Source organism: Phalangium opilio, unplaced genomic scaffold (assembly GCF_054372755.1).
Source record: "Phalangium opilio isolate 3A_F unplaced genomic scaffold, DU_Popi_V2 ptg000329l_1, whole genome shotgun sequence".
NCBI classification, from domain to species: Eukaryota; Metazoa; Arthropoda; class Arachnida; order Opiliones; family Phalangiidae; genus Phalangium; species Phalangium opilio.
This window is the reverse complement of record NW_028324226.1, coordinates 13,146,432-13,172,640: the sequence shown is the minus strand read 5'-3', so window position 1 is coordinate 13,172,640 and position 26,209 is coordinate 13,146,432. Positions and strand designations below refer to the sequence as shown.

Sequence of the window (26,209 nt, the reverse complement as noted above, 5' to 3'; positions counted from 1 at the left end):
AAACGTTTTTGATCAACACTGATGTGAGTCATGGATGTTTAAGCATTGCCGCCACGGTCCTTGATTTTTACAGACTCAAAACGGGTAGTAATGACATTTTTTTACTTCAAACTATGGATGTTGAAAAAAAATCAGTCCGAATAAACCATTAATGCAGTGTTTATGACTAAGTACAAACTAAGAGCATAACACGAAGCAGACGATTCACCGAAGATGGTTTGGAATTTTTTTTTTTTTTTTTTTTTTTGCTCCGTTTATTATGTCGAGCTAGGACCAAAGAAAAGGTCTACAGCTCCGAAACTTTGTGAAGATACATATGTACGCTATACATGATATAGGGGATTTAATACAAAAATGATAGAAATTTCGGATTGGAAAATAATACCGTTTTCCACATGCTCCTATGCAGTATTAAATTACATGTATTTAATGCAATTTGAAATTTACTTTCGTTTTCAATCCTAGATAATTACTCCATAGAAAAAACCATTGTAAATTTGTAACATGGCATACGTAAAATGTTCCTTAGACCTGGCATAAAGTATAAATACTAGCTTGGAGAAGTTCCAGCTAAAACTTTCCATCGAACTTACAGGAGCAGGTTTCGTCGTTGAGCGATTGATCGAGTTGCCTAAATAGGCTCAATGACTGCAAGAAATTAATTTTTGATCTACATGTGAACTAAACTGAACTAGATATGAAGTTCGTCCGATCACGTTCTGCTAGTTCAGACGGGTAAGACAAAGACATTCACTTTACTCGTGAAAGGTTATAGGTAAGCCTGATTACATTTTCAAGAGTTTAAGTTTTAATTTTTTTCAGTTGTGGAATTTGCTAAGCAGCGTTTCAGTTGGCTTGGGTTTGACGCTTTTCTAGAAGCGGACTAAGCTGTTTCTTAGCGTCTTTTTAAAGGTAAAGAATTTTTTCTTATTCATTGGCTGTGTTTTGTTTGAATTTGTGTTTTATATGAGAAACCTTTTTTCGTGGTTCAACAGAGAAACCTTTTTTCGTGGTTTAACAGAGAAACCTTTTTCGTGGTTCAACAGAGAGGGAGTCCTTTCTTGATTTAAAAGAAGCCTTTCTGGGTCTGAAAGAGAACTAAAATGGTTTGGCAACGTGCTAAGAAACAAAAAAATCGCTTAAAATATTTAAAGCGAATTGCGTTGAAAGACCAAGCTCAGGCTAGGGCGAATAAGATTTTGGAAAACTCTGCATCAAACCGAGTTAGGTGTAAAAGGTACTACATAAAAAAACAGCTCTCTCAGAGTAAAAAACCGAGTCATGGACTCAATTGTAAGTCTTTATTGACAAGTTCAACAAAAAATGAAAAGGTTTTGCAGGCCCCTAAAATAGGTGCCACTTCGCGACAAAGAAAAGGTGGTGCAAACCCTGCCAACTATTATGTTAAAAAAACCTCCTTCAACAAAGGAATTTTTAAAACAAAAAATAAAAAGATGATTGCCGAAAGTTTCAAGCGATTTTTGATCACGCAACTTACGGAACGTTTGCTGACGACAAAAACTTCTGCTAATTCATGTAAAAAGCAAAGTTCCAAATTCACATCCCACAAACTCCAATGCCAGTTGCTATCTGGAAAAACATTTCACTTAAAAAGGCAAATATATTCGGCATTCCAGGCAAGACGTTCGTTACTTATTGAAGATTTCAAAAGTTTTGCCAAGAAAGTGCAAGAAATTGGATTGGTAGATAGTGACAATTTTATCAAAGTCATTGGAGGAAAAGGCTTCACAATAGTCTCGAAGAAGCTTTTTATCACGAGACAACATATTTCACTTTGGGGAATGATGGCAGAATTTTAGAAAACCAGGACCACGAAAAGCGCTATGAAAAAATTTTGCGGTTCAACGAAAATGGTCTTGTAATAAAGGTGCTACGAGAAAGCTCTCGTCGCGGCGAAAAAGTTAATGAATTATGGGTTGATGAAACTGGTAATTTTATTGACCAGAAAAGACTGAACAGAGGCATTGAACGCTGCTTGCAAGTTAATGATTTCGGTGTTGTCACGAATTTATTCAATGCAGTAGAAAACGTTTCAAAGGACAAAAATCCCAAAGCGAATATCGTAGTTAACGAATCTGGGTTTATTGAAACCAAAGAAAAAGCTTCGTATTGGGAATGCAGTGACATTTGCAACGTTAGAGAGCGGACTATTTTAAAAGTCATAGCTTTCATTAACCAGGCGGCAAAGGCCAGTGATAGCGTCTTAAATGAACTTTTTAGTTCTAATTTTGATGTTTGCTCCTACAAAAATAAGTTTTGCCAAAAATCCGTTGTCAAATTGTCATTGGACGATTCAGATTATCAAGTGAAAGTTCTGCCGTATCTTGGTCATTTTTCCTATTGCTCTCAAAGCGAGGAATGCCAAAGTTACTTGAGAGCCTTCAGAGAATTGGCTCCGCATTACTCCGGGATTAGAACTATTTTAAGTAAAATCTACTCTGTTCGAGCGTTGCTTAACGCTTTATCAACATTGACTGATGAGATTGATCATGGTGATTTCGAATCTCTTCAAAAAGTTATACCCAAAATGAGAAAAATTGTTGAGGCGCGTGGCTTGAAAATGTCGAATGCGGAAAACGAGGCGACAAAAGGCAAGGAGAACGATATAAGGCCTTCTCTCAATGAGAGTGAAATCTTGGCTTTCTACAATAAACAATTTGCTAGAGCTGAGCGTGATACGAATGAATTTCACGACACATCTTGCGATTGTTGCACTAGATTATTCAAAAATTCTGATTTGAGGACCGTGGAAAAACTGGCATGCACTTCAGTTTTTGACAACCACGCTTTTCTCATTTTAAGAGCTGGTTTGCTATTGAAAAATCCTGACTTTAGAGAAATGGACATGCTTTTATGCCCTTATTGTTCTAAAGAGTTGCGAAAGGGAAAAATTCCAATTAGATGCTTCCTTAACGGCTTGGGAGTTGACGTCCCTCCGACAGAAGTCACGAGTTTGAACATGTTTGGCCTTAATTCAGCTTGTGAAGGCATTTCACACTGTGGTCCGGTTAGGTACTAAAACTAATTCCAACATGCAGTTTGGCGCGGTGAAAGCTTTGAAAGGTAGAATCATATACTTGCCAATTCCAGTCCAAAAAAATTTGGATATGATACCAGCAGCACTACCTAAAGACCACGAATTGCACGTCTTGGTTAATGGTCTACCCACTAGTGATAAAAAGGTTTGGCAAAAAATTGTTCGCCTTGATGCTTTGAAAAAGGCCGTCGCTGAGCTGAAAAAAATTAATCCGTTGTACAAAGACATTGATATTACTCATATCAATGAAGATTATATTTATGGTACCGAAGAGATTAACGGAACTATTGAACATGAAAATTCATTAACTCCCGATGAACTATTGGAGAAAACGGATCCACTGGCGCTATTAAATAACTGCAATGAGGTCAATGCAAAGGGCCTCTCTACAGCCGTAACAAATCCGCAAGCGGAATCGCACCAGATCGATCTCAATGATGGTCAGATCGAATCAAATCTTTCCCCAGACGACCGCTATAAAATTTTAACGCAACCTGAGGCACTGTTGCGAAAACTTTTGAAAGATCAGGTGAATGAGCTGTACGATCACTATACAATTCACCCGGTGAATGTTCAGCCGTCAAAAGATTTTTTGGCTTCTTTCCAAATGAAGCGTTTGGAAGTCGAGCCTATCAGTAATTGGGACAAAAATCTAGAATACATGTCATTCGTGCACTCGTTCCCAATGGCTCGTTATGGCAAGCACGACGAAAGACCGTTTGGGAAAATAACGGATACTGAGTACCGACTTTCTCGTCTATGGAACGCAAATCCAATGTTTCGACGAGATTATGCGTTCATGTTCCATTTCTACCAAGAGGCCGAAATGAAATCCATAAACAGTAGTTTGAATTACGTTCTACGCGTGAAAAAACCCATGAACGTATCGGTAAATAATTTCGTGAATCAAGTTGAATCTCGAGATTCGGAGCTCGAGAGTAATTTAGCGACTTTCATGGGCCACATTCGAGGAACCAAGGATTATTGGTATAAAGTTCTGAAATGTGTTTTGGCCATGATTAGAGAGTATGGCCCACCTACTTGGCTTTTAACTTTTAATCCGGCCGAATACGATGACATTGAACTTCACGACCACCTACGACGAGTGAATGCTGACGTCCCAGGGAGCGAATCTATGACGATGGCTGAACTATTAAATTTAGATCCTCTTAGCGTTAGTTTGCATTTTCACAACAAAGTGAAGTCGCTCCTAAAAAACTTTGTTCTATGTAAAGAAAATCCGGTTCTTGGTCCGATAGCGCATCATTTTGTGCGCGTCGAGTACCAATCCCGAGGCTTAGCGCATTACCATTGCTTGTTGTGGGCTGAGGTAGCTCCAGTGATTGTTGCCTCTTCGGCACTAGCTATTTTGGAGTACGTGCAAAAGTATGTCACGTGTTCAATCCCAAAAGCTGCTGAAAGTCCAGAACTTTACCTGCTAATAAAAAAATTTCAAACACATAAATGTTGCAGCAGTTGCTACCGAAAGGTTAAGAGAGGAAATAAGGAGCTGAAAGTGTGTCGCTACGGTTTTCCTCGAAACGTAACAAACGTCGCGACTCTGAACTCTGTTGAATCAGTTACGCGTCATCGTAAAATGAAACGAAGCCAAAAACGTCTGTACGATTTGCCCAGAAATGAAAACGAAGTTTTTATCAATGACTACAATCCGGCTTTACTTTTGGCTTTGAAAGCCAATATGGATTTGCAGTTTGTCGCCGATTCCTCGAAACAAGTGGCGATATACGTCACGTCGTACGTGACAAAGGGAGATCGGGCTGAAATGGATCAGTGTTTCGCTGAGTTGGCACACGAAAGCTTGTCAAAAAGATTGTTCGCTTATGGACTGAAATCTTTGACAAATAAGTCGGTCGGAATTTACGAAGCTTTGGACATGATGTTGGGTCAGAAATTGTTTCAAAAGTCTGACAGCACCAAGTTTATTAACACTAACGTGAAAGAAAACCGATCCAAAGTTTTGAAATGTTACAAGGATCTTGCACGCTTGAGGGAAACTGATCCTGAAAGCGAAGAATTTGCCAAAAAGGGTTTGTGGACGACAAGTATCCCAACAGACCCGATAGCTTGGAAGATTTAAGCTTGCGAGAGTTCGGGCGCTTTTACGATTACGTAAAGTACTCGGAGGTAGCCAAAAAATCTGAAAATGTAATCGAGTTGAAAAATAACCTCGGTTTAATGAGAAAGAGGATTAAGCCATACATAATAGAACATTACGTTCACGACCCAATAGAGGAACCAGAAAAGTACTGCCACGCTCTACTAATTCTGTTCAGCTAAAACTTTCACAGGGTTATAATACAAATCTTCGAGAGCTAGTACTTTCACAGGGTTATAATACAAAGCTTCGAGAGTTAGGACTTTCACAGGGTTATAATACAAAGCTTCGAGAGCTAGGACTTTCACAGGGTTATAATACAAAGCTTCTACAGCTAGAACTTTCACAGGGTTATAATACAAAGCTTCTACGGCTAGTACCTTCACACGGTTATAATACAAAGCTTCGAGAGTTAGGACTTTCACAGGGTTATAATACAAAGCTTCGAGAGTTAGGACTTTCACAGGGTTATAATACAAAGCTTCGAGAGCTAGGACTTTCACGGGGTTATAATACAAAGCTTCGAGAGCTAGGACTTTCACGGGATTATAATACAAAGCTTCTACAGCTAGGACTTTCACAGGGTTATAATACAAATCTTCTACAGCTAGAACTTTCACAGGGTTATAATACAAAGCTTCTACTGCTAGGAAGTTCACCAACCATAACGGTATACTTAACTTCTAGAGCTATTTCTTTTTAACGAAACATATTCCTTTATGATTCTAATAGTACGATTCTCTGTAAGAGGCCTCAAATCTGTCTTGAAAAGTTTGTTTCCGAACGCTAAATCTAACTGGGAATGATAGTCAGTTGAAATTTTCTCTTCAAGACCCGGCAGAAGAGACATGTTAAAAGAATCAAAGAACATTTTCAGGGCCGTTTTACTTTTTAAAAAATTTATATTAAAACCTCCAACTACAACTGTCGGAACAGAGGCATCGTATCTAATATCGAATAAAGGATTAAAATCCTCAAAAACTGATCTCAAACTCGCTCCGGGCGATTTGTACAACAAAACAACAGTCATCGGTTCATTTTCAATGGAAACATCCAACCAGCAACGTTCCACATGCGAATTTCTGAAAGGTCTATCGGTTCGCAAAACCCTATTATCCAAATCGTTAACTACATTTTCGGGTGTGTCTTTTAAATAAATGGAAGAACCAAACGCAATTCTACGTGCCGTTCTTGGCAGATAAATACCGCCCACTTCCTTAAAGGATGGCACACAGAGAATATGCAGCCATTATACCGTACAAGATGGCGGCCACTCAAGGAGGAGTCGGGTTTTCCCGATCTCCTCTTTTTACCTGTCAATATTTGATTGATTGTATAGGCTTAGTTTGATATGCTTATAACAATGTAGGAATAAATATATAAAGACCATAATATAAAGTGAAAATTATTATTGACAAATTTATTCTAATCATAATAAAACTAATTGCAATTCACATACACAAAAAAATGTCTGCAGACAAAACCCCAATTAATTAAATTACAGAAATTACATATATACAACTTTACAAATTAAAATTTTCTTGAGATAACCATAAGGGGTTGTGGTGTAATCAGGGAAAAATCTGACTTTGTCAAGGACTACTTGATATGTTTTTGTTTGATTTATTGTAATGAGGGTGTGATTGGGCAGGCGACGTATTTGGGGACCAATGGGTACTTGTACAGAGTTCATTTCTGGTTTACCATCGTTGTTTACGCCTAACAACTTTTTCATAATATCAAAATTGACGTGGTTTTCTGTTGACGAATTTAAATAGAAACCTTTGACTTAAATTATGTTGGTGATTTTTTTCTGTTGCAGGATCGTTTATGTTCATAGAATAATTTTCGCACCAGCGCTTCCAAACTCGCAAATGTTAGCGTCTTTTCCGTATGGTTCTAGCTCATTCTTTAACTCACCAAGGTAATCTCCTGTGGGTAGTATAGGGACTCCATCTGGCGAGAGGTAGATCAGGCTATCGGTATCCATATAAAAACATAGGTCTCCCACCATCTCGAGATGTTTTAAAAGATGAAGGCGTGCCATAGTCATTGTATAGCACGCTATAACTACGTTTGTATGCTTGTGAGCTATCTCGTTTTCTGCAATATCTTCCGATTTGACTAAGATGGTATTGTCATTTAATGTCAATAGAGTTTTGACCTCTTTGTCAGGGTTAAGCAGTGACTCGTATAGTCTTGGCGTCTTTTATTATATCTGTTGTGACGTGTCTGGTGTTTTGTCCGAACTTCCCCCAAAAAGAGTTCAACATGAGCTTACTTAGGCATCTCAACCCCTCATTCTTTTCAATTTTATCGATGTCTAAATCGATCCCTTCAACTTCTTTGTAATTTTTGACGTACTTTTACATGGCTAATACGCTACTAGTTGACCAAGCGATAAACTCCTGAAAAAAAAACTTCGTCGTCCAATATCCGTCGTGTCGATTTAACTCGTCAAGGCTTTTGACTCCATCGATCATAATGGCTTAACACGGGCTCTGTCTGGCTTAATCCTCGATTCCCAAACCAACTCATACATTATCAATACCTATTCACTTTCTTCGACTACCAGCTCGTGTGGATCCCTCAGTTGCGGTCCCTTCCCTATGACACGTGGCGTGAAACAGGGTGACCCACTATCAATTTTGTTATTTAACGCGGTTCTTGACGAACTCCTTGATTCTCTACCCCATGACATTGGTATCCCCATTGGTGAAAATCAGCTAAACTAACTTGCCTTTGCTGAAGACCTGTTCTTAGTCACGGAATCTGAGTTCGGTATGCGCATGCTTCTAGCCTTCACCACGACGCTCTTCTCTGATCGTGGTCTGCGTGTTAACGCCGCGGAGTGCTCCTCGCTCGTGCTCCGCAAAATTGGTAAAACGGGTGAATTAGTGATCTCATCCAATCCAGCTTTTACGCGGTCCGTACCATTTCGGCAGCCGATTTCTTCAAATATCTTGGGATTAGCTTAGGACACAATGGAAAAAAACTCACCCGTTCTAGACAACATTCCAAACACCTAGAACTCCTTCACAAAAGCTGCCTTAAGCCTCAACAGAAAATCGTAATGCTGAGTATTTTTGTCTTTTCTCGTTACTCTCACATTTTAACCTTATCTAAGCTTACGAAAGGTCTACTAAAGACCCATGAAGCGTCTGTTCGTAATTTTTCTAAGATGGTGCTAAATCTTCCGCACTACACAGCAAATAGGTTCTTTTACACGTTCGCGAAGGATGGGGGGCTCAGTCTTCCTAATTTCGTCGCTAATATCCCCCTTAATGCCAACAACCGCCTTTGGGCACTAATCCATCTGCTGTGGTCCGTAGCGTACTTGGATCTGACTTCGTTGCTGGACAATTGGATCAATGCAATTCCATTTGAGGTTCCAATTGTGTAACGAAGTCGCATCTTAAGGCTGAGTTTCTGACCTCCTTCACGTCATCGGTTTATGGTAAGGGCCAGGGTAACACCTCGGTTTCTAGCCATTGGCTGGGTAACCGTGCCTAAATTACCGACGCACGAATGCACCTGAAAAAATTGAAATTCAGGCTTAACCTCCTTGCCTGTAGGGGTATGCCAGCTAACAGGGACGATCGGTCTTGTTCGGCAGGCTGTGGGCGCGTTGAGTCCTTAAGCCACACATCGCAGTAGTGTTCCTTCGTGTAAGATAAACGTATCGAACGCCATAATAAAATTCTAACGTTTCTTACTACCTCAAAGATCCTCAATACTCTAAACTACGCGAAACGGTTTTTAATGCTGTCTGCCAAACCTCAGGAGTGCGGGAAACGTTTAAACCTGATTTATTGCTTGTCTTCAATACTGAAATTTTGATAATTGACGTCGGCATCTACTGGGAAACACACTTCCTTCACGTCGAAAGCAAAAACTTACGACAATCCCTTGTTTCGAGGCCACTTATTGACTTTATTCCCTCATCGCGCATTTAAATTTTTTTGTGTTTAGTGTGTCAGGGCGTGGCATTTTTGCAGCAGAAAATAGCACTTTGTGTGCTATGTTAGGGCTTGGAGTAGGTTTTTAAATTAAGACAGTCGATATTGTCCTCGAGCAAGGGGTTTATTTATACCAAAATTTCATGTCTAGGGCTTACAATCGAGCAGAACGTAACTGACATCTTTTTAAATTTAAAAAAAAAACATAACATTTCTCGTGTACCTGTAAAAAATAACGGCTCAAAACTGACCTGTTTATATTTACCTTTCTGATTTCTTTTCCTGCGTTGTCCGTCACTAAGAAAAAAATGAATTAATATCCATTCTTGTTCGGCTAGTCTGCAAATTCTCGCGTCCCTGTTTACCACTTAATATTGGCATGTATATATTTATGATTCATTGCACGCTTTCTGACGGTCCCCGGGATGGGTTTGCCCGCAAATCCAACCAGAACCCTGGGGTCATGGAGTTTCCGGAAATGGTGTTTCAACCGGGCAAAACTCGTTCACAAAAGGACCCTTATTTGTAGTGTTAATTTTTTTAAAATTCATTTGTGTATCTCTCTTACCTTGTGAATAGGGTCGTTATTTAATGTGCCCAATGCGGTCTTAGGCCGCCTTGTGGCACACACACACACTTTCACGTGTACCATCTTGTGACAATAAAGCATAGTAATAGCCAAATGCCTCGTCATCTAATTAATGAATGGATTAACGAGATTCCAACTGTCTCTATCTACTATCCAGCGAAAAATTATTTTAAAGATGCAAGTATTCAAGCATCCACTCCTGCAAAGAAAACGACTATTATGAGTTATGACACCTATAGAAGGAATATCTGTGATAATGGAAGAAGGGGATACTGTGATATCACAAAAATTAAATTCTTGTATGGATGCAAATTCTCAAGCAACTACTCCGGCAAAGAAAACCACATATAATACCTCAAGTAGAAAATTAGGTAGACTTAATTCTAAATTGAAGAAGCAGATTTATACTTGTAAACAGAAGATTTGTCGACTAAATGTTACCATTTGGAATTATAAAAAGAAGCACGACAAAAACCAATTGTACAGCTAACTAAAATCGTGGACGCAAGCTTAAGCGAAAACTTACAAGCCTAGTTTTTATTGGAACAGGTTTTAGCTTTTTGTAAAAAAAAACACCCGCTTATGAATACTCGACTCTAAAAGTGTGTTGTTTGTTATACAAAAATTCTGCTGCTGCTTACAACTTCTTCCGAGAACTTAATGTATTGCATTTGCCACATAGAACCACATTAAAACGATTTCTTGGTCATAGCAATGGATAAGAGGTTATAACGTCTCTTGTAAAGGAAAGACTAGCAGCTGAATTCGGTAAATTAAAACATGCTAAACGCCTTGGATCATTTATGTTCGACGAAATGAAAATAAAATTACGACTACTCTATGTAAAAACCTCGATAGGTATTTTGGAGAGACAACTTTGACAGAAGCTGAAGGGAAAAGAGATGAACTTGCATATATTTTGGCAATAATTCCACAAGGTTCATAGTAACAATATTAGTACATGCTTAACTTCCACTTAGTTCTAGGATGATGAGAAAAGTAAATAAATCAAAAATGTGTTGATTAGTCCTAAAAAGTATCGATAAGACCAGAAGTCCATTAAATTAGCCTAGGAAGTAACCAAAAGCAGGGTTTGGGACTCCCCTCTCTTGTGTAGCAATACTGAAGAAGGGCGACACATTCGCCACCTCGCGGTAGTTTTTCTCAGATCTCCGGTTTAGGTGCGACTCGTTCGCCAAAATTTGCCCTATCGAGAGAGAAAAAACTATTGGCCGAAAACGCCCCCCTCCACTGTAAAACCGAGCACTCTTTAGCATAGAATCAGGAGAAGAAATGGGGGTGTGAATTTTGGAACAGTCAAGGTCATTCAGTTTTTTATGACTCTTCATAAACCTATTGAAAAAAAACTATTTAAAGGGAGGGTGAATTAGAAAATAGAGTGATAATTCAGGGCCGGATTAACCACTAGGCAAGTTAGGCAATTGCCTAGGGCCCGGATATCAGAGGGGCCCGTAATCAGCTAGTTTTCAAAAAATGATAAAATGAAAAACCAAGAAATATATTCCCCCCCTCTCTCTCTCTCTCTCTCTCTCTCTTTCTTTAGAAACATAACGTCAGTGACACCATGGAAATGCCAGGTGAGACTTAGATGTAACGGCAGCCTAATGTTGAAAAACCCGTTACTCAAAAACATTATGGCCACTTATAAACATATAAGTGGCAATTTATAAAGGAAGAAAGAAAAAGACGGAAAGAAACTTGAAAATTCAATGGTAATGCATCTTCAGAAGTCGCAGTCCTCGGAGGAAGAAATTTCATTTTGAATTCGTGTTGCTACTGACCGTCATTAAACACTGGGGTTGCATTGTATGATTCATTGATAAGCTTTATTCAGGGTGTTCGTGATAATTTGAAAAATTTTAAATAATGGCTCAGCTCACAAAAGAGATAATTTACAAAAGTAGCGAAGAAAGGGAAAAAAATACGCAAACGATTCTTTGATGGAGGCACAGGAAAGAACAGGGCGACTCAAGGGTTGGGCTCTTAATAGTAGTAAAAAAGGAATTGATAGTAGCCACATCGTACCATACTTGACAGGTGTACAGAAAATTTGATGCGCTACCTTAACTGTTTTAAAATGATTACTTCAATTTTTAACTTCTGTTATAATTATAATAGTGTGACACAAACACAGGAAAACGTGAGTACTCCCACGATGAGCATCCTTCAACAATGGTCAAACGAAATACCCGTAAATTCACATTAAAAGAAGTGCAGAAAATGAGAGTGAATAACCCTCGATGCCCTAAAAAAAATTATAACCCTTAATCCTTACTTCAATAAATTTACCGACGATATAATTGTAATATCCCGGGCCACAAGTTAGTATTTTCTTTTAAAATTCTTCTCTATTTGTGGAAAAATACACGTAATTTCTAATAATAAACATCTCCTTAAGACCATTCTAAATATAACGTCGGAATATACTTTCTTTTGCTTTTAAAAATTCATTCGATTTCGTTGAATTTCGAAATAAGGGAGCGCTATTGAAAGCGTAAAACCCTTATTGTCGACGGGTGACAGGAATTTTAAAGGGAGTATTAAACCTTCCATTCTAATTAAGGTAACACCATAATACTCTCCCTCGCTTTAAATATATATCGAGCAATCGTAAAACACAATTCAAAATGCTTGCGTAGATGTACATCATACGATGTGGCTAAAAACGATGATAACACACTAACTGGACGGGACGCTTTCAAAATAAAAGTGTTTTCCGTCTCATGTGACAATCTTATGACAAATACTTAAAAACGATCTGAAGTTAACAAGGTCACTGATGAAAAGTTCAAACCTATTTTAAACATTAATGCCCCCGATGAATCTTTCTCTGGAGGTTTCCAAGAATGGGCAGAAATTTATTGCAATGATTTAAATTTTGAAGAGCTTGAAAACGAACTGCTACAATTCAAACATTTCGTGAATCCAGAATTCTTTCATTCCTTTATTCGTAACAATAATATTATTTCAACTTTTCCAAACTTGGAAATTATTTTGTGAATTTACCTGTGTTTGCCAATTAGCAATGCAATTGGCGAAAGATCCTTTTCTGCTCTAAAAAGAGTGAAAAACTAATTAAGAACCACATTAGCCCAAGACAAATTAGGTTCTTTATCTTTGATATATATTGAAAAGGATTTACTAAACGACTTCATAGACTATGAAGACATATTTGATTATATAAAAACGTCTTGGTTTGGACCAAGGCCGAAAAAACAAACGATATGTGTGAGGTTTATCAATTGACTGAAGTTTCAGATATTGAATTTTTTTTTTAGTTATTTATATCCACTCAATCCTTAATCAATATTTAATTCAATCAACTGATTTTACTGTTAATCGATCTAGTCCCTCTAAATTAATTGAAAAAATTACATATCTACGCTTTTTCAAGAACAATTACATTTTCCGAAAACATTTTACCATGAAATTAATTGATTAATTAAATATTGATTAAGGATTGAGTGGATATAAATAACTAAAAAAAAAATTCAATATCTGAAACTTCAGTCAATTGATAAACCTCACACATATCGTTTGTTTTTTCGGCCTTGGTCCAAACCAAGACGTTTTTATATAATATCTGTCACTTCAGTCTTAATGTAATTAAATTTTGAATAATTATATTTGCTTTACCGTCATACATTTGTACTCTAAAATATAATGGTGCATTAAAACACCATATATGCTGTTTTTTCCAGTGCCAAAAAAGACATCATTTAGGGTGTACTTTAACCCCATTTCTATGATCAATTCACGCCATTTACTAATATTATTTGGAAGTATTAAGGAAATATTAGGCATTTAAGCATCATTTACAGTGGCTTTTAACATCTTTTTTTTTGACAATCTGTTGAACTTCTAATATTACTTAGTTTAATGGTTTTAAAAGTAGGGAAAAAGTATGCTACCTATGTCACATTACTAAACCAAGTGAAGTGAAATAATTGTTAAATATTTAATATAACCACTACACCACAGACACGTGGTAAGCCTAAGTTTTCCAAGAGATCTAACTAATTATTATGTCCAATCACGATGGTTAAAGCATGTATCTACCTGGGCTCGAACCTGGGACTTTCCGGGTGTGAAGCGGACGTGATAACCACTACACCATAGATACGTGGTAATACTGAGTTTTCCAAGAAATCTGGCTAATTCAAGCGCCCAATCACGATGGTCAAAACGTGTATCTACCAGGGCTTGAACCTGGGACCTTCCGCGTGTGAAGCGGACGCGATAACCACTGCACCATAGATACGTGGTAGCACTGAGTTTTCCAAGAAATCTAGCTAATTGTTATGTCCAATCACGATGGTCAATACATGTATCTACCAGGGTTCGAACCTGGGACCATCCGCATGTGAAGCGGACGTGATAACCACCACACTACAGATACGTAATGTCACTGAGTTTTCCAAGAGATATAGCTAATTATTATGTCCAGTCACGATGGTCAAAGCCGTACTTCTGTAATTAACTAAAATTAACATACTTAGACTTAATTGTTTTGATCAAACTGGCTGATAGCACACCCTGAATACTTAATTGTTAAATTAAGATAATTCCGAAAAGTATCTTCGCTGTAGTTTTTAAGTTATCGGTGGGGAAAAATCACGAAAAACCCATGTTAATCTCCATAGGAAATTAGCAAAAGGGGGTGAATATTACTTTAACGTTACAAAACGGTATCAAGTCATATCTACAAGGGCCTACCGGCCCTGTAGAATAAATTTCTTGAGTTAGAAAGAAATTTAACTATAGAGCTATATCAGTGGGGGAAAAATTTCGTCTGCTACGAAAATTGGGCCTGCCTTTGAGTGTAGGGCGGCCATTTTATGATTGTTTTCTCTATGGGCAAATAGCATTGGTGACGTAGCCATTACCCCCTCTGAAATAGCTCTATTGAATTCAAAAAGAAAATTAAATATGCTGTTATGTCTTTAGTCAATTAAAGATATAAAAATAGTATGTCTCTCAGATTCTCCTAAACTGCTCTGTTGGGGGGGCTGGGGGCCCGGACCTAAGGCCTTGCCTAGGGCCCATAAAATTGTTAATCCGGCCCTGGAGTGATTTTTCTATCAATTCTTCTACTAATTACAAGACCAGTCTGCATAGTCAAACATTCAGGAAATACTTCCGAATGATTTTAAAATTCATATTAGGTTCAGATTTAAAGAATAATTAAGGTGTAAAATTTACGCCAATAGCTTATTATTATTAAGGTTTAGTTTGTTTAATTGTGTTGGTGTGGCACCGCAAATCGAGCAGGATTGCTGTGACGTTGCTCCAGATATTATACTTAGGACTTTCCCGTCAATTACCGTTAAGTAGAGACTATAGTCAAGGGTAACATTTAGATGATTTGATGGTCTTGACTTCAGCGGTTGAAGCGTTGCAATCTGATGTTCAACCTAATAATTTTCATCTAAAATTTATTGTTTCGATTATTTGGCAAATTGTATCCTAAGTGGCCTACAAAGTCGAACAGACTGTGGAGAGGGGTTATTCCACAAAACGTGGCCCGCACTTGAGGAAAGGCGCTACGGAATCACGGTTGTAACAAATAGGGCAGCGTCCGATAGTTCGTCTAAGCTGTCGAACCTTTGCTTGTATTGGGATTATGCAGTACTTCCAAAACCCCACGAGGCCAGAAGAGTAAGTTGCAGGTTGTCAACGTTACGAGTTTGAGCATAGCGTTCTACGGCTTCATGTTGTAGTTTCAGAATTCGGAGAGTAGCGTGGTTCAAGAGGTCTTGCAAGGCTACTGAAGCAACAGTGTCCGACACGTCAATCGTAGCGGGTCTTCAACAGGGCCGGATTAACAATTTTATGGGCCCTAGGCAAGGCCTTAGGTCCGGGCCCCCAGCCCCCCCAACAGAGCAGTTTAGGAGAATCTGAGAGACATACTATTTTTATTAAGAAAATCCCGTCAGGGATTTTCTATTTATACTCAATCCGAAATCGTAATGTTAAACTCTATGGAGCTTAACATTATGAGGTGGAAACATTTTCGCGACCAAGGGGGTACACTTTTTTCACAGCCTAACTTTACAGCACTAGCAAAGGCTGAAAAGGTATAGTATCTCATTTCTCGTAGTGTAAGGTTAACTTGGCCTTTTTTGTATAGGTTTTAAAAATAAATATTTTAAACCACGCGCTAGCTCACGCGCCAGCACGCGCTGCATTTCAATTAAAGTTTCAATTCAAATCTCGCGCTTAATTTCACCATTTTGATTCTCTAATTAAGTTCACGTGATTTTTTTAAAACTTTTTGGGCCTAAATTTTGTCTTTGTAAGCCTAACGTTAAATGATCACAAAGAAATAGTTGGAGAATTTTTATAATTTTCACATGGTTTCAACGAATATTTAGCATAGTGTGTTTTTATACAGTGCATTGTATTATCCGACCATTCCAATTTCCGAATGCAAGTTACGATTTAGTGAAATACTATATAATTAGTCTTAAAAAATTGGACGAATGAGTTTCACTATTCCAGAACTAATTTATTCCCAAATAACGTTTCTCCCCAAAAAGGGACAGATATTATACAAAAACGAGTTTTGCTTCGCAGTCCTTAAAAAACTGCATTTATACACAATCCGCGGCACTTTTTCAAACCCACAAAGGGCCAGAAATTAGAAATTATTTTATGTATTGCAATTTGAAATTAAGTTTAATCGATATGAGAAATTTGGTTTTAATTGCGTAGTTAAAACATTTGTTATGATTAGAAATTTTACAACAAAAACGGGTATAAATGCGGCATTTCGGAACAAAGAGCTAAATCAAGGACTATTATGACTCGAGTTCGAATTGAAGTTTAAAACTTATACAAGATGTAACAACACACATATGAACACCTTTTCTGAATGTATGATAAATGTCTGAAATACCACACTGCTTTTAAAACCACAAATCAGAATGAGGGACCTAATTTTAGGAGTAGTAAAGCAGGAGTAGTAAAGCGACATTTTACTCGAAATAAGTGTTCTTATCTCTTCCACCCTGAAAAACTAAAATGTTAAAAGCTCATTTTCTATTTTTTCGCTTTAATTATTTGAGAGGGATAAGTTTTTAGGGGAACAGATTCTATATAATTTCATACGTGAAAATCTAAGCTCCCTTTATCTCGAAACGCCGCATTTATACCCGTTTTTGTTGTAAAATTTCTAATCATAACAAATGTTTGAACTACGAAATTAAAACCAAATTTCTCATATCGATTAAACTTAATTTCAAATTGCAATACATAAAATAATTTCTAATTTCTGGCCCTTTGTGGGTTTGAAAAAGTGCCGCGGATTGTGTATAAATGCAGTTTTTTAAGGACTGCGAAGCAAAACTCGTTTTTGTATAATATCTTTAATTGACTAAAGACATAACAGCATATTTAATTTTCTTTTTGAATTCAATAGAGCTATTTCAGAGGGGGTAATGGCTACGTCACCAATGCTATTTGCCCATAGAGAAAACAATCATAAAATGGCCGCCCTACACTCAAAGGCAGGCCCAATTTTCGTAGCAGACGAAATTTTTCCCCCACTGATATAGCTCTATAGTTAAATTTCTTTCTAACTCAAGAAATTTATTCTACAGGGCCGGTAGGCCCTTGTAGATATGACTTGATACCGTTTTGTAACGTTAAAGTAATATTCACCCGCTTTTGCTAATTTCCTATGGAGATTAACATGGGTTTTTCGTGATTTTTCCCCACCGATAACTTAAAAACTACAGCGAAGATACTTTTCGGAATTATCTTAATTTAACAATTAAGTATTCAGGGTGTGCTATCAGCCAGTTTGATCAAAACAATTAAGTCTAAGTATGTTAATTTTAGTTAATTACAGAAGTACGGCTTTGACCATCGTGACTGGACATAATAATTAGCTATATCTCTTGGAAAACTCAGTGACATTACGTATCTGTAGTGTGGTGGTTATCACGTCCGCTTCACATGCGGATGGTCCCAGGTTCGAACCCTGGTAGATACATGTATTGACCATCGTGATTGGACATAACAATTAGCTAGATTTCTTGGAAAACTCAGTGCTACCACGTATCTATGGTGCAGTGGTTATCGCGTCCGCTTCACACGCGGAAAGTCCCAGGTTCAAGCCCTGGTAGATACACGTTTTGACCATCGTGATTGGGCGCTTGAATTAGCCAGATCTCTTGGAAAACTCAGTATTACCACGTATCTATGGTGTAGTGGTTATCACGTCCGCTTCACACCCGGAAAGTCCCAGGTTCGAGCCCAGGTAGATACATGCTTTAACCATCGTGATTGGACATAATAATTAGTTAGATCTCTTGGAAAACTTAGGCTTACCACGTGTCTGTGGTGTAGTGGTTATATTAAATATTTAACAATTATTTCACTTCACTTGGTTTAGTAATGTGACATAGGTAGCATACTTTTTCCCTACTTTTAAAACCATTAAACTAAGTAATATTAGAAGTTCAACAGATTGTCAAAAAAAAGATGTTAAAAGCCACTGTAAATGATGCTTAAATGCCTAATATTTCCTTAATACTTCCAAATAATATTAGTAAATGGCGTGAATTGATCATAGAAATGGGGTTAAAGTACACCCTAAATGATGTCTTTTTTGGCACTGGAAAAAACAGCATATATGGTGTTTTAATGCACCATTATATTTTAGAGTACAAATGTATGACGGTAAAGCAAATATAATTATTCAAAATTTAATTACATTAAGACTGAAGTGACAGATATTATATAAAAACGTCTTGGTTTGGACCAAGGCCGAAAAAACAAACGATATGTGTGAGGTTTTTCAATTGACTGAAGTTTCAGATATTGAATTTTTTTTTTAGTTATTTATATCCACTCAATCCTTAATCAATATTTAATTAATCAATTAATTTCATGGTAAAATGTTTTCGGAAAATGTAATTGTTCTTGAAAAAGCGTAGATATGTAATTTTTTCAATTAATTTAGAGGGACTAGATCGATTAACAGTAAAATCAGTTGATTGAATTAAATATTGATTAAGGATTGAGTGGATATAAATAACTAAAAAAAAATTCAATATCTGAAACTTCAGTCAATTGATAAACCTCACACATATCGTTTGTTTTTTCGGCCTTGGTCCAAACCAAGACGTTTTTATATAATCAAATATGTCTTCATAGTCTATGAAGTCGTTTAGTAAATCCTTTTCAATATATATCAAAGATAAAGAACCTAATTTGTCTTGGGCTAATGTGGTTCTTAATTAGTTTTTCACTCTTTTTAGAGCAGAAAAGGATCTTTCGCCAATTGCATTGCTAATTGGCAAACACAGGTAAATTCACAAAATAATTTCCAAGTTTGGAAAAGTTGAAATAATATTATTGTTACGAATAAAGGAATGAAAGAATTCTGTATTCACGAAATGTTTGAATTGTAGCAGTTCGTTTTCAAGCTCTTCAAAATTTAAATCATTGCAATACATTTCTGCCCATTCTTGGAAACCTCCAGAGAAAGATTCATCGGGGGCATTAATGTTTAAAATAGGTTTGAACTTTTCATCAGTGACCTTGTTAACTTCAGATCGTTTTTAAGTATTTGTCATAAGATTGTCACATGAGACGGAAAACACTTTTATTTTGAAAGCGTCCCGTCCAGTTAGTGTGTTACCAGCGTTTTTAGCCACATCGTATGATGTACATCTACGCAAGCATTTTGAATTGTGTTTTACGATTGCTCGATATATATTTAAAGCGAGGGAGAGTATTATGGTGTTACCTTAATTAGAATGGAAGGTTTAATACTCCCTTTAAAATTCCTGTCACCCGTCGACAATAAGGGTTTTACGCTTTCAATAGCGCTCCCTTATTTCGAAATTCAACGAAATCGAATGAATTTTTAAAAAGCAAAAGAAAGTATATTCCGACGTTATATTTAGAATGGTCTTAAGGAGATGTTTATTATTAGAAATTACGTGTATTTTTCCACAAATAGAGAAGAATTTTAAAAGAAAATACTAACTTGTGGCCCGGGATATTACAATTATATCGTAGGTAAATTTATTGAAGTAAGGATTAAGGGTTATAATTTTTTTTAGGGCATCGAGGGTTATTCACTCTCATTTTCTGCACTTCTTTTAATGTGAATTTACGGGTATTTCGTTTGACCATTGTTGAAGGATGCTCATCGTGGGAGTACTCACGTTTTCCTGTGTTTGTGTCACACTATTATAATTATAACAGAAGTTAAAAATTGAAGTAATCATTTTAAAACAGTTAAGGTAGCGCATCAAATTTTCTGTACACCTGTCAAGTATGGTACGATGTGGCTACTATCAATTCCTTTTTTACTACTATTAAGAGCCCAACCCTTGAGTCGCCCTGTTCTTTCCTCTGCCTCCATCAAAGAATCGTTTGCGTATTTTTTTCCCTTTCTTCGCTACTTTTGTAAATTATCTCTTTTGTGAGCTGAGCCATTATTTAAAATTTTTCAAATTATCACGAACACCCTGAATAAAGCTTATCAATGAATCATACAATGCAACCCCAGTGTTTAATGACGGTCAGTAGCAACACGAATTGAAAATGAAATTTCTTCCTCCGAGGACTGCGACTTCTGAAGATGCATTACCATTGAATTTTCAAGTTTCTTTCCGTCTTTTTCTTTCTTCCTTTATAAATTGCCACTTATATGTTTATAAGTGGCCATAATGTTTTTGAGTAACGGGTTTTTCAACATTAGGCTGCCGTTACATCTAAGTCTCACCTGGCATTTCCATGGTGTCACTGACGTTATGTTTCTAAAGAAAGAGAGAGAGAGAGAGAGAGGGGGGGAATATATTTCTTGGTTTTTCATTTTATCATTTTTTGAAAACTAGCTGATTACGGGCCCCTCTGATATCCGGGCCCTAGGCAATTGCCTAACTTGCCTAGTGGTTAATCCGGCCCTGGTCTTCAAAGTGACTTCGCCTCGAGGACTTTGTAATATGGTGGGAACAAAGACGATCCGTGAGACGTGGCTGTTTGTCTTAACATTTGATAGGTCAACACAGATAAATATCCATCCAAAATTAAGGCTAAGGCTTCTTCAGTAGTACAACTAGTTGATGCCTCGAGAGTCATGTTCTGTTGCAGTTTTGAAGCCCGATTTGGGCTTTTCAATAACTCGTGCAAAATATTCGATAACTGTTTTTCTCCTTGAATCTTTAGAGCTAATTCGCTTGATTTCAGAAGCTCCTCTTTAGATTTGTCTGCCAACTTTTTAGCCAAATCAGTTACCTTTTACCTTTTTGCTCGCTTTTTCGCAAATGAATAGGGTGTTAATGGCCTACCTACAGCCACTGAAGTAGTTGAACCCTTAACAAATTCATCAATTTTATCTTTATCGAACTTGGCGTGGGGGACAGAGAATTCGGAATTAAGCCATGACTCGTGTCTCTTCAAAAAACACTCATTTTTCTGCCGGATTCTTTAAAATTTTTGATAAAGCGCGACTTTTCCCTAATAAACGCCGCTTTCATACACTTAATATCTTCGTCAGAAATACTACTTTGTACATTATCTCCAAGCAAAGCAATTACGTTTTGTATACACCGATTAACATCAGCCTTAAGGTGCATTCGCAAAGGCGCTGAAACCGCTCAAAAAGCGTAAAGCTGAAGCTGAAGCTGAAAAAACTCAGCACTTTTTTTCCAAAAAAAAGTTTCATCTTCAAAAACCAGTTTAAGCTTCGCGCTGTACCTTTCGCAAAGCAGCAGTTTTTATTAACAGCCGCTAGGGATTCATCACAAAAAAAATATAGAAATAAAATGGCGTTGGTGAATCGGAACTTGTTGCTGTTACTTTTGAAACGAAAAAGAAGAACCCAAAACCTTTTGAGGAAAAAGCCCCGTTGGTGGGTTCATCCTATAGTAAATCCTTACTAAGTTCCGTTGCCGATTTTATTTTAAGTCAAATTTTGTTTGGTTTGGGAGAGCTTTATTTAAAGCATAGACTACCGACTGAAAAATAGCCCAGGAACTTACATTAGTATCAGAGAGAGACTGGAGATCTTTCCTTAGTAAAAGAAAGTGAAGAAGTGTTTATTTTTACAAAAGTTTTAAGGTATATACAGTTGACAATTTTGGGGTTAGAAAAGGGTGGGTAATTTCCACTACAGGATTTGACCAATAGGATAATCGTTTGAGTCGTAAACATGTTGTTGAAAATTGTTTATCCTAATGCTCACCCTGGGGCCTTTCATTTTTCTTTACAAGTTTTCAAGTTTAAAAAACATTCTTTAGAATTGATATTTTTCTCTTTTTTTTGTAGTGATACTTTTTAGGTTTTTTTTACAATTTCTATTTTATACAACAAAATTTTAGTAACAATTAAATTAACAATATTTAACAAGTATGAATTTTAAGTAACAAATTTTATATGTAAGAAATTTAATAACAAGCAATTTAGTTAAGAAAATAATTAACACATCCCATCTGAAAAAGCGAAAAAATAAGGAGATTATCAAATGTTAAGCCTTGGCTGTTAATGGGGAAAAATAGATAAGTGGGTAAATGTGCGCATGTTTTGGTTATTATCAAGGTTTATCAATTGAGTAAATTTCCCCCTTTTCCAAAATATTACTCAATTGGATAGGTTTTAACCCCAAATTATTGCTACTTTTCCAAATTCTTCTAATTAGATTGTTTATTGTAACCTCTTTCCACAATATTGTTATTTTATCTCATTTCTATCCTATTTGCTAATTTGTTCTCTCAAATATTTTTCGCTTTTTTTCATCGTTTTCTTGTTTAGTTAATTCTATCACAGAAAACATTTTCAAGGTAACGCGACACGATATTCACCGTTTTAAAATACCCGCGTAAATAATTTCAAAACCGTGACCCTAGCGCCCCCTTTTTTGATTGGCTCTTGGCATCACGTGGTACGGCGCTGTAGCTGAAAAATCAACCTCGGTTTGATCTTGGCTGAAACTTAAAATCAGCCTGCTTTCAGCGTCTGCTTTAAAAAACCAGTTTTTGCCTCTTTGCGAAAGAGTCCGCTGAAACTGATTTTTTTCATTCAGCTTTCAGCGCCTTTGCGAATGCACCTTTAGATTTTAAAATGCTGACTTAATCGGACTTCCTGAGCTATAAAGGTGGTTTCGACTTTGCCATTGTAATGGGGCTAGCTTCTTCTTCAGTACTAGAAGAAGTCAGCAATTCAGCAGACATACTGCATTTGAAATAGTAATCAAATAACCTACTTTGATAACCCGGAGAGGTAGAGGTACGAAGTCCTCTTATCGTTATTTATTTTTTAAACTATTTCAATATTACTCAAATTAGTGTTGCCCTATTGTTTGAATAAAGGAGCTGTATGTTTTTTAAGTGCGTCGTTTATCGTTTTGCATATTTCGTTCCTTGTTTTTCTAGACTTCCGAACGTCAACTGTTAAAAGACCAGCCAAAACCGCAAATATCTTTCCGGGTATTTCTATAGTATGGCATTTACCTTACATTTTAAAGAAAATCGCGTCGCAATTCACTTGCGCGTTTAAGAATAATAATTGATAGGGATGAACCGGTACCGATACCATATCGGTATCGGTACCGATACTCGGGCTTTCCCGATAGTATCGGATCAGTTGGTTCGATACCGATACTCGTTTAAAATGCGTTATATGTGGCTACATGACATTTTTAGGTCTTTTCGTAACGTAATGATGGTGATAATATCTCATTTCTATGAATTACAATCGTGAAGAGTTCTTATTTCTATAAAAAGTATATGAATTCAGTTTATCTAACAACTAATAAGCGAAAATCTTTCTTAGTACGCGCCTGTAGGGATGAACCGATACCATATCGGTATCGATCGGTATCGGGTTAAGCCTGGTATCGGCCATCTCTAATAATTGATCAAAAGTGACCCATTTTGTGCAATTTTCGATAATTTTTGGCTGTATCTCAGATGTTAGGTGACCTTTACTATCGGGCCTTTTAAAATAATATAGGAATGAAGCTCTTTACATATAACAAACGTCAAAAAAAACTTAAACCTACTAGTGGCTAACTTCGCCACCAGGTGGCGCACCCGAAAACTATTTTCTTTAGCATCATCCAAATTATTGCCAAAATATCGGTCTTTTGTAACATAGTGCATGGTCACCTTGACGAATGTTTATTTCAAGGCCTCTTTTGAATCGTGACGCATTGCATTAATAAATACTAATTTTTTAATGCCGCTTTTTTAAAACAAAATATTAATTTTAAAATTTTTAAACTTTAATATTGTTGTTTCTTTTATATAAAAAAATTAAATAATTCCTGGGTTTTTTTTTAAAAAAATGATAGTTTTTTTAAAAAAATATTTCAAAAACAGAAGATAAAAAACACTTTAAATTTGTAAATTCCGCTTTTATTTCACATTTTAGACTTTCATTCCTTAAAAGTTTATAACCGTATGGTACAGTTTCGAAATTATCAGGTAAAATTCTTTTTTATCTAAAATCTATATCTATATTAATCAAAAATGTCTTGATTAGAATCAAGACCTGAAAAGTATCGATAAGACTGAGGTTATCACTTGACTGAAGGATCAGATATTAATTTTTCTTTTTAATTGAAACTTAAAGGCATGCTTAAGAAAAAACAACGTTCCATTACCGTTTTCCGTTGAAATAACTTATTTTACTGGTAATCAATTTCAAAAATTTACTTATCTCGGCTTTTCGACCACAATTCCATTCCCCGAAAACATTTTATCATTACATTGTTACAGTAAAATTAATTACTTTTGGGAGATACCGTGTCAAAATAAGCTATAAAACAACAAGAAAAACTGTAATAGTGGTCTGTTTAGCCATGAAAACAGCCTTTAAATAGTTAAAAGCTCCATATAACCCTTTCGAGACTATAGCGCGAGCAGCTTTCTTCCGTGAGCATGGATCGAGTGGGCTATGATCCAAGGGAATTTTTTCGCTGTTATCTGCTATTTTCACGGACCACTCGTTCACGCCAAATCAATCTTTCACCTCACTTGAATTTTTCATGATTATATTAAGATTTGAAGGAACAAAATTCCAGATTACTATTTTCACTACCATCTCCCTCTGGTAACCTGAAGCAAACTTTCCTCTCATTTTGCTGCTCATTACCGGTGTCATTCCCTTGAGTTTCAGTTCTTTATAACTACTATCATGAGTTTATTTATTTCAAACCAAAATATAAAAAAATTGGATTCTTTTTCCTTTTGTGCTACTTAGAATTTACAAATGTATATAACGTTGTTACATGCCATATCAAATAGTCTCTAACCATTGTTAGAAACTAAAGAGAGAAATTGCGGAGTAACAATGATCATGCCCTGAACTATGAGAAAGAACAATACGACGGTTGACTAAAGTACACTTGATATTACATCATTTTGCAAAACCGCGAGTAAAAATCTTACTGTCCCTATTGAATTTACCGCCATTTCTTTTAGAATAAATAAAATGTTCCACTGCAAAGCGTGCCAGGACGAATGGGGATGTAATGTCTTAAGGAACCTTTTTAAAACGCAAAACCATACACGTACTCTCTCAAAAGTAATTAATGTAATGATAAAATGTTTTCGGGGAATGGAATTGTGGTCGAAAAGCCGAGATAAGTAAATTTTTGAAATTGATTACCAGTAAAATAAGTTATTTCAACGGAAAACGGTAATGGAACGTTGTTTTTTCTTAAGCATGCCTTTAAGTTTCAATTAAAAAGAAAAATTAATATCTGATCCTTCAGTCAAGTGATAACCTCAGTCTTATCGATACTTTTCAGGTCTTGATTCTAATCAAGACATTTTTGATTAATATCTGTTCCTTCAGTCTTCATTTTAATTAAGATTGTTAAGAAACTGTTTTACATTTTCAAAATCTGCACTAAGCAGAAACATATATAAAGGTGACCGTAACTTTAGCTCAATCAAACATTTATTTGTAATGATACTTCAAAAACAAAAACTTAAATCATTAGAAGTTTGTAGTCTTATGATAATTAACGTAATACAATTTTTTACAATCGTTTATTCAAACGCGAGGCGCTCCCCTAAAAATTCCAGAAATAGGACCAAATTGAAAATTTTACACAATTTTTAAAAGCGCTGATTTATGTCCGTTTAAGCTTTAGCTCAAAATTTTCATAAGCCCAATATGAAATTCGGATATCCTTAAAACTTCACAAAGACGATCCGTGATTGTCAATTTCAAACTTTTTGTAGCATTAACTATCGTCTGGTTTAAAAAAATCCTTATTTCCCACCCTGCGATGTGTTGCGCGTGATCGAGTAGGCTATGCTCAGAGAAAAAGAAATCTTCACTTCAGTCATAGCCCACTCGAGCAGCCGCAGTGCAGCGTCCAGTAGCGCGGATCGAGTGGGCTATGCTTCAGTTGGGAGTCCTGGGAATGAAATAAGCACAGAACACTGGACATTGTGCAATAAAATTTTATAATGTCCCATAAATATTTTAAACAC

The 26,209-nt window shown here is 36.5% G+C and overlaps 1 long non-coding RNA gene and 4 other non-coding genes across 8 annotated transcripts in view; 2 read left to right on the top strand and 3 right to left on the bottom strand.

The window, feature by feature from the left end:
- The window catches only part of LOC149611084 (uncharacterized), a 120,293-nt gene that overhangs the window by 10,389 nt on the left and 83,695 nt on the right, over positions 1-26,209 (bottom strand). The window lies entirely within an intron of this gene.
- Positions 13,932-14,004, bottom strand: TRNAV-CAC (transfer RNA valine (anticodon CAC)). Its single transcript has one exon. It is a non-coding gene; the product is annotated as a tRNA-Val (tRNA).
- On the bottom strand, positions 14,070-14,142 carry TRNAV-CAC (transfer RNA valine (anticodon CAC)). Its single transcript has one exon. It is a non-coding gene; the product is annotated as a tRNA-Val (tRNA).
- Positions 17,667-17,739, top strand: TRNAV-CAC (transfer RNA valine (anticodon CAC)). The gene has a single exon. It is a non-coding gene; the product is annotated as a tRNA-Val (tRNA).
- On the top strand, positions 17,805-17,877 carry TRNAV-CAC (transfer RNA valine (anticodon CAC)). The gene has a single exon. It is a non-coding gene; the product is annotated as a tRNA-Val (tRNA).